This window comes from Dendrobates tinctorius, unplaced genomic scaffold, assembly GCF_039654945.1.
Source record: "Dendrobates tinctorius isolate UK_male_01 unplaced genomic scaffold, ASM3965494v1 ptg000060l, whole genome shotgun sequence".
Taxonomy (NCBI): domain Eukaryota; kingdom Metazoa; phylum Chordata; class Amphibia; order Anura; family Dendrobatidae; genus Dendrobates; species Dendrobates tinctorius.
Window position 1 is genome coordinate 9,133,320 of NW_027361728.1, and position 11,161 is coordinate 9,144,480.

General features: G+C 42.8%; 1 protein-coding gene across 13 annotated transcripts in view; it reads left to right on the forward strand.

Moving 5' to 3' along the window:
* Window positions 1-2,935, forward strand: part of OPA1 (OPA1 mitochondrial dynamin like GTPase) — a 165,440-nt gene extending 162,505 nt beyond the window's left edge. For all 13 annotated transcript variants that reach the window (XM_073578662.1, XM_073578663.1, XM_073578668.1 and 10 more), the window contains one exon: window positions 1-2,935. The gene's annotated coding sequence lies outside the window, so the exon portion shown is untranslated.
* Window positions 2,936-11,161: the final 8,226 nt, after the last annotated feature.

Consider the following 11,161-nt stretch of genomic DNA (forward strand, 5'->3'; position numbering starts at 1 on the left):
GTAATGAGTTTACAGAAGAGAAACATAGATGTTGGTATTCATGAATTGCCGGCGTACAGAAAACGTCTGAAGTAATGTCTACTGTACTAGTCATTGCTGTAGGATGAAGATGGACGTCCATGTGTTAGGTTTATGTTGATGACTGGCTACTTGAAGACATGTCACGTTTCTAGAAGTCGCCAGTTGGATCTGTCTACTTGTTGCTGCTGTTCTGTGTTTGTGCTGTACCTCGATTGCATTTTTACTTGAGAAAGAAATCTGGGTCATAACTCATCATTTCATCATTTGTACATCCATCGTTAGCACTATTTCCGTTCTTTCCCTTCCGTCGCACAGACTGCATGTTTAATGGTAACTCTGCTTTTTTTTTATGAAATGCACAGCAGCAAACGTAATGCTATACCCAGAATGGATTGAAAAGTGAAGCAATGCTTAAAGATTGAATGTCCAATGTAAATGGAATGCGGAGTTGTACTCTCTGCCCTTATGTATAGCCAGAGCAAATTACATGTGTTTACGGGAAAATTTGGCCCAAAGTGGGCGTTTTCTCCTCTTTTCTTCTATACGGCACCTATGTCATCTCAGTTAGCAACAATAAGTTTAAAAACTGATCAAAAAGCAGCATATCAATTGTTTGGTTTAGTCATGTTAGATAAAAGAACATATATGGAATTTATGATTCACTCATGTCACATAACTTTTTAAATGGCTGAAAAAGTTGTCAAAGGTAAAATGTACAATATGCAGAAATGTTCACTCCTATAGCCTATCGGACTGTTATCAGCCATTCATTGCTGACAGCATCAGTCCTTATAATACCATTCCATTATTAGATGCAGTGCACATAACATTATAATAAAGCTTAAATTAACTCCCTATCTACTTTTCACATTGTTTATACATTGTGTCCCAGGGTACTTGGGAAAGACTTTTGGTGCCTGCTCTCTTAAACCAGGACTATTCGAATAATTGCTTTGTCATTAAGCACTTCTTTTTTTATGCTTTTGCACCTTTAGATTTTCTCAATTTCTCACAGCTTTATTTGACACAGCTTGGATAACGTTTTTACGGTCATTTAAATCGCAACACTTTCTTAAAATATGGATATTTTTAATATGTCTTTAAAATCTGCTGTATTTTTTTTACGGATCTGGAGAGATGGTGTTCTTTAATGCTGGCTTACTAGCTTTAAATTGGTATTTGATTTCTGCTCACTTCAAAATCCGGGCCGGTGATGTCACATCTGCAAACACCCGCCGGGTCACATGAGTAAGAACCAGTATCGTGCACATTTCCTCTGTCCGTAAACTTGCTGTCACCTGACTCCTCCACATGCAGAAATGAGCGAAACTGAAATACTCTCACTTTCTCTCTAAAATGAACCTGACAGCTGACGTATGCTGCCCAGTCCCAGCATCTATCCGGCACTGGCTGTATGATCTCAGCCAGGTATGTTTGACTCTGAAACGCTGCTGTGTTTCAGAGAAAAACATACTTTAATAACCACCGGGAACAAAGCCACGCTGTAAACTAGTAGGCCGATAGCGGTCAATCCAGGGCATTGGGCGTGGACAAGCCACTGTCTACCTGCCTGTCTGTCTAGTTTATAGCACTGCTCAGTCCCCGGTGGGTTAGTAATTAGATTTTTTCCAAAAGTCTAATTAGTAAGGCATTTTGAGTGCAACCTATTTTTCCTTCTCTACATTAGGGTGCATTTACACTAGCTAATAATCAGGAATGAGCATTCCTCGTCATACTCGTTTCCCAATTATTGACTAGTCTAAACAGGTCGCCAATCACTGGGAAAGTGCTTATTCATCATAGGAGAGGATTTTTAAGTGTTCTAAAAAAAAACCATCGTTCTTGGCAGCACATTGTCCTTTGTAAACAGGACCTGTTCTGCCAAGAACAATGATATACTATGTGCACAAAGCAATTACATTAACAATTTTTCTGTGCACGTAGAATTGCAGTCAGCCTGTCTAAACAGTCTACATATTAGCCAGTTGCCCTAAACGGGTGTTTAATAGCCACAGTTGGCAAGTATACATACTGCCACACAATACAAATTTGGCCTTAATCTGCAGATCTAAATATTGTCAGATAACCAGGTCTCTAGTGACACATTGATCACCCTTCTGAGGCTGTAGTTGTAGGGAAAGATCTTGATGTTTGGCACTTCCTGCAAGCTCAGTCCCCGAGATTGCTCGGAAGTGGAAAAGCGGCTTGGCTGCAGTGTGGTCAGTCTTCTCCATATCTCATTCTGCAATATGGAGGTGGTTTTTTATTTTTTAGAAGTGCTTTAATTTATAAAATGTTGCTTCTTGGACAGCATTTTGGACTGGTTGCAAAGTTCTGAACCATACACCTTTCCAGTTCTCTAGCCAAACTCATTGTAGGCTTTGCGTTGGAGCATCAGTGGAGCCACAAATGAACATGTATTTGATGTCAAATCCTACTGTTTTTTGTTTCGGTGTTTTTTTGTTTTTTTTTATTGATCTAATACAAAATTACAATTAGAAAATAAAAAAACATGGTCAATGAGGCACAAAATCACATGGCAAATATACCGTATATTGTTGCAGATTAGCAAACCGTGCCACAAAGATTTTATTTTGAGAGCTCAGTATTTCGATCACAGATATTGTGATAATTTGCTAATGAAATCTTTCTTAAGATGCTTTTTGAGCATTTTTTTCAGTCACTAAACATCATAACGCCCGAAATGAAATGGCTTTTGTTCAGAGTTCAGAACTTTCCTGTGTTTCACAGTTGTTTCCTGGATGAAATAAATATTGTAATGAATTTGTTTTGAGAAAAATGACAGATGTATACAGCATGATGTATTCGAAGAAACCCCAGATATTTATTAAATGCTATTGTAAATTGTCGGAAAGCAAAGCAATTAAAAAAAGAAAAAAACTTTTTGACAGCATGTTATGGTTTGTTTTGATTGCTGTGTGTCTTTATTTTGTCTATACACTCACTGTTGTTCTAGAAGATTATATTTAAGTATTCCGACACCTGGTACCCCCACGATCACTTGATGTACAGTCTATAGAGCCAGCACAGCACTGCTCACTGTGGCCATTCACAGGAACTGCAGTACAGCTCCCATTCAAGAGGCTACGCTGGTGTACGCCACTTGTCCGGAGCTCCTGATTCATGGAACGGCATAGGGCTTCTTTATGAATCAGGAGTATCTAACTCCAGCCCAACTCCTACTCAATACCGGTGTGAAAAACAGTCTTGATGTATCGGGCACTATATTTTTACTATACTTCTATGAATGGCACTTGTAATAGACCTGCTTTGTATCAAATAGTCTGTTTTTACAGGAAATTCAACTAATTTATTTTCCTAGAAAACATTGCTGGAATTTCTATATAAAACCCTTAATCGTACATCAAAGGCCATATAAATTCTTGTTGTTTCTATGGTGAACAACATTTCTCATTTGTTCTGAAAGGTTAATATTCATTTAATCCTCAAACCTTGTATCCCTGGCATGGTTGAAAGAATGTAACATGTGCAAAATATTATTGGTCATGAACAGATCTAGAAAATCAATTGACATGGTGGCAATTAAGAATATACATTTTACAATACAACAGGTGCATGAGAACGTAATAGGAAAATAAAATCCGCTTTTCATTACATGTTTAAAAAGATCACAGGACAATCTACGTTGATTAATTGTCTTAGCGATTTCCTCAATTCTGATCCTAGATTGGTGAGTGTTATTGTTAGAGAGCAGGTGCTGCAAAACTTTATCCAGTCTTTAAACCTTTTGAAAAAAGTTTCTGTGTGAGAATTTGTAGTTAGAAGTATAGTTTATAGCTTTATTTTTAGCATTGTGTAAATGTTTTCTACAGGGTGGCTTAGCAATACGAACGTCCAAATTATATCTGATACTTCCTGCTCAACTCTGTTGTATAGTGTTTATTCTCAGTTTTCTAGAAAAAAAGGCTACAAAGTAAAAAGCAAAATAAAAAAAATTAGCAGTACTCACTTTTTCTTTTTACAAAAAGCATAGTAAATCTAAATGATGTAAGCGATTGCAATGTTTGTGAAGCACTGAAAAAGGAAATAAAGGGCTTGTCCGCTATTTAGGATGCACAACTTACTGTAATGATACACAAGGCGATGTAGGCAGTGTTAGAAACTCTTCTATTGGGTTTCTAGTTTTTGTTTCACCCAGTGGCATGATTATCATGGCCATGAAAGGAATACTGATGGACCCATTATACTTTGGCGCTTCGAAAGCTTTTTCTATCGGGTTCTCATTTGACAGGCCAAAATACTGCCTAGGCATTACTGAACAGACCTAGATTGTTCATAGACTTCCAAAATTTAAAGTATCAGTGGTCCTTTTTTTTTTTTTTTGGTCTCCTAAATCCAACCGATCCAGTTGATTATGTTGCTGAGCTAAATATTGCTGCTGCCATAAAAAGCATTGTGCTGCATATGATCACTTCTATGAAAACTCCCACCTCTGTTCCTCACCGGTGAAGCACTGCATTACATAATGCATTAATCAAAACTGGAAGCCACAAGCAAATTTAAACAGAGCCCGAAGACTACATTAATGTTCAGATAAATGCATAGGGACCATAGCAGATGCTAGCTAAACAAATATATCTGCTAGTACCCAGGGGCATCGTAAATTCTTTGCATAACCTTCCTAAACCTAGCATAAAATCCCATTGTAGAATGTATGGTATCTGTACAGAGGTCTGCAGTCCATAACCAACATCTAATTATTCAGTAGCCTATGGCCTTCTGACCCTAATGAGCATGCAGGAATCAGTCTGTAGATTTGTTCCTTGAGACCTACATGAAATAAGACTAAACATACATATCAGCTTGGTTAAATGATGTTTCCATAGACATTCCAGCGCACATACAAACTCCTACACTACTATCAACTGGGAAACACTCAAGGTGCACCACTCTTCTTTGATAGGATCACCCAAATCTCATTACTTTCCTTTTATACTTTTCACTGGACTTTACTTCCTGCAAAAGTATTATTATTATTATTATTATTTATTGTTATAGCGCCATTTATTCCATGGCGCTTTACATGTGAGGAGGGGTATACATAAAAACAAGTACAATAATCTTAAACAATACAAGTCATAACTGGTACAGGAGGAGAGAGGACCCTGCCCGCGAGGGCTCACAATCTTCAAGGGATGGGTGATAATACAGTAGGCGAGGGTAGAGCTGGTCGTGCAGCGGTTTGGTCGATCGGTGGTTACTGCAGGTTATAGGCTTGTCGGAAGAGGTGGGTCTTCAGGCTCTTTTTGAAGGTTTCGATGGTAGGTGAGAGTCTGATATGTTGTGGTAGAGAGTTCCAGAGTAGGGGTGATGCGCGAGAGAAATCTTGTATGCGATTGTGGGAAGAGGAGATAAGAGGGGAGTAGAGAAGGAGATCTTGTGAGGATCGGAGGTTGCGTGCAGGAAAGTACCGGGAGACGAGGTCACAGATGTATGGAGGAGACAAGTTGTGGATGGCTTTGTATGTCATGGTTAGGGTTTTGTAATGGAGTCTCTGGGCAATTGGGAGCCAGTGAAGGGATTGACAGAGGGGAGAAGCTGGGGAATAGCGGGGGGACAGGTGGATTAGTCGGGCAGCAGAGTTTAGAATAGATTGGAGGGGTGCGAGAGTGTTCGAGGGGAGGCCACAGAGCATGAGGTTGCAGTAGTCAAGGCGAGAGATGATGAGGGCATGGACTAGGGTTTTTGCAGATTCTTGGGTGAGGAATGAACGGATGCGTGAAATATTTTTGAGTTGAAGTCGGCAGGAAGTGGAAAGGGTTTGGATATGTGGTTTGAAGGAGAGATCAGCGTCAAGGATTACTCCGAGGCAGCGAGCTTGTGGGACTGGGGAGAGTGGGCAGTCATTTACTGTAATTGATAGGTTCGTAGGGGGGGTCACGTGAGATGGGGGAAAGATGATGAATTCTGTTTTGTCCATGTTGAGTTTCAGATATCTAGTGGAGAAGAAGGATGAAATAGTGGACAGACATTGAGGGATTCTGGTTAGTAGGGAGGTGATATCTGGTCCAGAGATGTAGATCTGTGTGTCATCAGCATAAAGATGATACTGAAAGCCATGAGATTCTATGAGCTGTCCCAGGCCAAAGGTGTAAATAGAGAACAGCAGGGGCCCTAGGACTGAACCTTGTGGGACTCCGACAGATAGGGGGCGAGGTGAGGAGGTGGCGTGTGAGTGGGAGACGCTGAATGTCCGGTCTGTTAGGTATGATGAGATCCAGGAGAGGGCCAAGTCTGTGATGCCGAGGGATGAGAGGGTCTGTAATAATAGGGAATGGTCCACTGTGTCAAAGGCAGCCGACAGGTCCAGGAGGAGGAGGACAGAGTAGTGTCGCTTGCTCTTGGCAGTTAAGAGGTCATTGGTGACCTTAGTGAGGGCAGTTTCAGTGGAGTGGTGTGACCGGAAGCCAGATTGTAAGCGGTCGAAGAGGGAGCAATAAGAGAGATGGGAGGACAGTTCAAGGTAGACGTGTTGTTCCAGTAGCTTGGAGGCGTATGGGAGAAGTGATATAGGGCGATAGCTAGATACAGAGGATGGGTCAAGAGAGGGCTTTTTGAGGATAGGTGTGATGGAGGCATGTTTAAAGCTTGAGGGGAAAACACCAGTTGTTAGTGATCGGTTGAAGATATGGGTTAGGGTTGGGATGAAGACTGTGGTGAGGTTTGGGATGAAGTGGGATGGGATCGGGTCGAGTGCACAGGTGGTGAGATGTGATCTTGAGAGTAGAGTGGAGAGTCGATCTTCTGTAATGGTGGAGAAGTTGGTTTTGAAGGTGGAGGGCTGGGAAGTCGGGAGGAAGGGCTCTGGGGGTTGTTGACCAAAACTGTCCCTGATGTTATCAATTTTCTGCTTGAAAAATGAGGCAAAGTCTTCAGCTGAGATGAGTGGGGAGGGAGGAGGTGCTGGGGGGCGGAGGAGAGAATTGAAGGTGTTGAATAACTGTTTAGGGTTGTGAGACAGGGAGGATATGAGAGATGAGAAGTAGGTTTGTTTAGCTGTGGCGAGTGTGGTCTTGAAAGTAGTGAGGGACTGTTTGAATGTGATGAAATGCTCGTTGGAGTGGGATCTTTTCCATCTGCGCTCAGCAGCCCTGGAAGCTCGCCTCAGCTCTTTGGTCAGGCTGGTGTGCCAGGGCTGTCTGTTGATTTTGCGAGTTTTGGTATGTGTAAGTGGGGCAGCGGATTCCAAAGCTACAGCTATTGTGGTGTTATATAGAGCGGCAGCGTCATCCGCATTGTGTAAGGAACTTATATCTGTAAGAGGGAGGAGGGATTCATAGAATGAGTGTAGGTCAAGGTGTTTAAGATTCCTGCGAGGGTGTGAAAGTTTGTGGGGTGGGGATTGTAGACATGGAGTGAAGAGGGAAGAGAATGTGAGCAGGTTGTGGTCAGAGAGAGGAAGAGGTGAGTTAGAGAGGTTAGATAGGGAGCAGAGGCGGGTGAAGATGAGGTCCAGTGTGTGGCCATCTTTGTGGGTGGCTGTAGAAGACCATTGAGTGAGGCCGAAGGAGGAAGTGAGAGATAGAAGTTTAGTGGCAGCTGAGAGGGAAGTGTCAATGGGGATGTTGAAGTCGCCCATGATGATAGTAGGGATCTCCGCGGAAAGGAAATGAAGTAACCAGGTGGTGAAGTGGTCAAAGAAGGTGGTGGCTGGCCCTGGGGGGCGGTAGATGACAGCCAGTTGGAGGTTGGAGGGGGAGTAGATGCGCACAGAGTGCACCTCAAAGGAAGGGAGGGTAACAGGGTGGCAGTGGGATTGGGGTGAAGGAGCAGGTATCTGACAGGAGAAAACCAACTCCTCCACCATGTTTGCTGCTGGGGCGGGGGTGTGAGAAAGGTGGAAGCCGCCATACGAAAGTGCAGCAGGAGAGGCTGTGTCAGAAGGGGTGAGCCAGGTTTCGGTGATGGCGAGGAAGGAGAGTTTGGTAGTAACAAAAAGATCATGGATGTAGGAAAGCTTGTTGCAGACAGAGCGAGCGTTCCACAGAGCTCCTGTTAGTGGGACTGGGGAAGCGGGGGCTGGGTGAATGGGTATAAGGTTGGAGAGGTTACGGAAGGTTGTGATAGAGTGTGGATGGGAGGTAGAAATGACTGTGGGAATGTGGTGAGGAGGACCAGGATTTGGAGAGATATCACCAGCAGTGAGAAGGAGCAGAGAAAGTGTTAGCAGGTGGGAGCAGGAGAGGGCATGAGGGGGCTGTCTGTGTTTGGAGACAGAGGATTGTATGTTAAGGAACAGTTTTGAGGAGGAGGTGAGGTGGATGGGGAGGATTGAAGAAGAGATGAACAGTTCCTTACTAGGAGTAGGGATTAGGGGAATTAGCAGAAAGTGAAGGATTATTGGGGTGAAAGTGAAAACAAACAGAAACATTGTTTACAGTGACTGTGTCCAGTTACCTTCAGTTCCCTTCTGGTATCCTTCTGGTTTTAATTCTTAAATTAATCTTCACACTTCTAGCACACACTTATAGCAATCACAATGCAGACTGAAGTCTATGCAGACTTGTGCTCTGCAATATATGTACAACTAAGTGCAGTCAGGTGTGAAGCAGAGAGGAGTGGTCTCTGCTCATCTTGGCCAGACAATTAAGAGTGGACCAGATGTATATGATCAAGCCAGAGTAAACAAGGTCATAAATAACACTGGGGTAAGCTGGGGTTAGCTGAAAGGCATACCATGTGAATGCTAGGTGCAGAGGCAAGTCTATGTGCAAAGCTGGGTGATGCACTGTGTGTCCTTCATAGACAGAGAGCAGGAGAGCTGGGTGGATGGACATACCATGTGAATGCTAGGTGCAGAGGCAAGTCTATGTGCAAAGCTGGGTGATGCACTGTGTGTCCTTCATAGACAGACAGCAGGAGAGCAGGAGAGCTGGGTGGATGGACATACCTGTCGGAAGAATAGAGATGCTTGTTAGAGTGCGATGGTGGCAGGTAGCAGGGCACAGTCTGTATACATCCTTCTGGTTTTAATTCTTAAATTAATCTTCACACTTCTAGCACACACTTATAGCAATCACAATGCAGACCATTGCAAATGCAAAGTAGACCATTAGTAGAAAAATTCTAAAAATGTTCTACTTTATTTTACCGAAAAATATTAAAAATGTTTTTCCTTGCTACCATTATCCAGATGAAGGTGTCTGTTTCTCTATACCCTAAAATTACACAAAAAGTAGCCCAGCTATGAAGAAATGAAATAATATCTGTGGATAGAAACTCCATAAAAGCATTTTTACCCTCTTGAACACCTCAAATTCTGTGTAGTTACCAGACAACATGCCGGCACACAGAGAATGAGAGAACTTTATGCTTGCGTAAATGCCATGAACAAGTCTGAATAACACACAAGTTCTGTGTAGCCTGTAGCTCAGATCGTTCCCCCTGTTCACTAACAAGGCCAGAACTTGAGACTTGCATTTGTTTTGCAAAATTTTTTTTTCTATAGCTGCTGTTTTGTGTAGTTATTTTTAATAAGGGTTTATGCCTCAATACCAATAGAATATTCTGGTTGCTGCTTTCCTAGTTTCATCTTATCTTATGTTTCCCTATATGTGCATAGTTTACATTTTTTTGGGGGGTGGAAAATGTGCCATAAAGGCCTATACTTTTTCTAATTGACAAGACTTACGGTAAATCAGGTACTGTAGATAAACTAGGGCCTTTATTTATATCTTTATTTATTTAATCTTTATATAGTATATTTTTCTTGCACTTCATTGCACTGGACACATAATGAAATCCTGATGCTACTTTCTGTTTAGAATGTATACTAGTATGTAGTTTAAGTATCATCCTACCTGACCTAAGGCTCTGCTCAGTGTGAAGCACAAATCCAGAAATATTTGGAAAGTGACACAAGTTTTGGCATTTTAACTGTGTATATAAACTGTACCTTGTAAGTTTTGGTAATCAATATGGGCTTAAAGTGCTGTAAGGTAGCTCTCACTGAGTGTATTGGGGGACACAGGAACACTTTCACATAAAACAGTCCAATGCAGTTTATTGTGCCATCATAAACCGCACCGTAAGCCATGTTATACTTCACAGGCTCACACATAGTCCATAACATTGCATAGTACATGGCTTGGATACGCTGTCACTAAACACGCTGGACCGCTTTGTCCAGTTACCTTGGGTGGCCGCACGCCGTACACTTCATTCATGTCCATAGAATTTCACAGGCACCAACAGTTATATCCCCATGTCCGGGGTTACCTCGCAGGAGCTCCTGTTCCAGATGCCGACTCTCTGTTAGTCCTTTCTCTCAGGGAAGCGGCCGCACTGGGCTCACCGTTCCGAACAGTGCCTTATTCACTAGGCCGCCTCACGGTTCCATAACCACAGCCGGACAGTGGCTCCCCAAACACAGTCTGTCACAGACTCTGCTCTCACACGTGGCCTTCCGGGACCTACCACACGGACCAATCAGATCCAGGCACCCTCCCCCATGTGACCTACCCTGGTCACCTTTATATGGTCCGTAGCCACTCCTACCGAATCACATGGCTATAACCTCGTTGCAGGTCCTAGACATCCAGCCATACACACATATACTTTGGGCATTCAGACACATGCCCCTGGGTGGGTTTGTAGGTGACTGGTCCCGCCCATCTCACCAAGCCACTTGAAAGCCTTCCCTGATATATAGTAACAAACACTCAGCATTACCTCTGCTGATTACCACATATTTCAGCTTCCATCCCAGGGCCACCCATCCTGGGATACATAAGTCATTTACCATCCTGCCGTTCATCCTTTCTCCATCACAATAATGGAGATGCCTGTGTGCATGACCCAGACAGTGCCCCCTAGCTGTCACTGCATCACAGTGCAGACTCTCAGCTTTAATTTGTGGGTATTCACATCCTACTTGGAGGATGGGTTTAGGAATTACAGCTCTTTAATATGTAGCTGCCTCTTTTTAAAGGAAACCTGTCAGATGTAAAACATTATGGGGTTAACCTGCAGGTTAAGTGTTCAGAACCTATCTGGTGCCTGCACTTATTTTCCTCCCAGCAGAGGGGCTCTATCTTTATTCCCCTTGAACAGTATTTGGCATTCAGTCAGTCAGCATCGCCTCTATGTAACAGAGCCG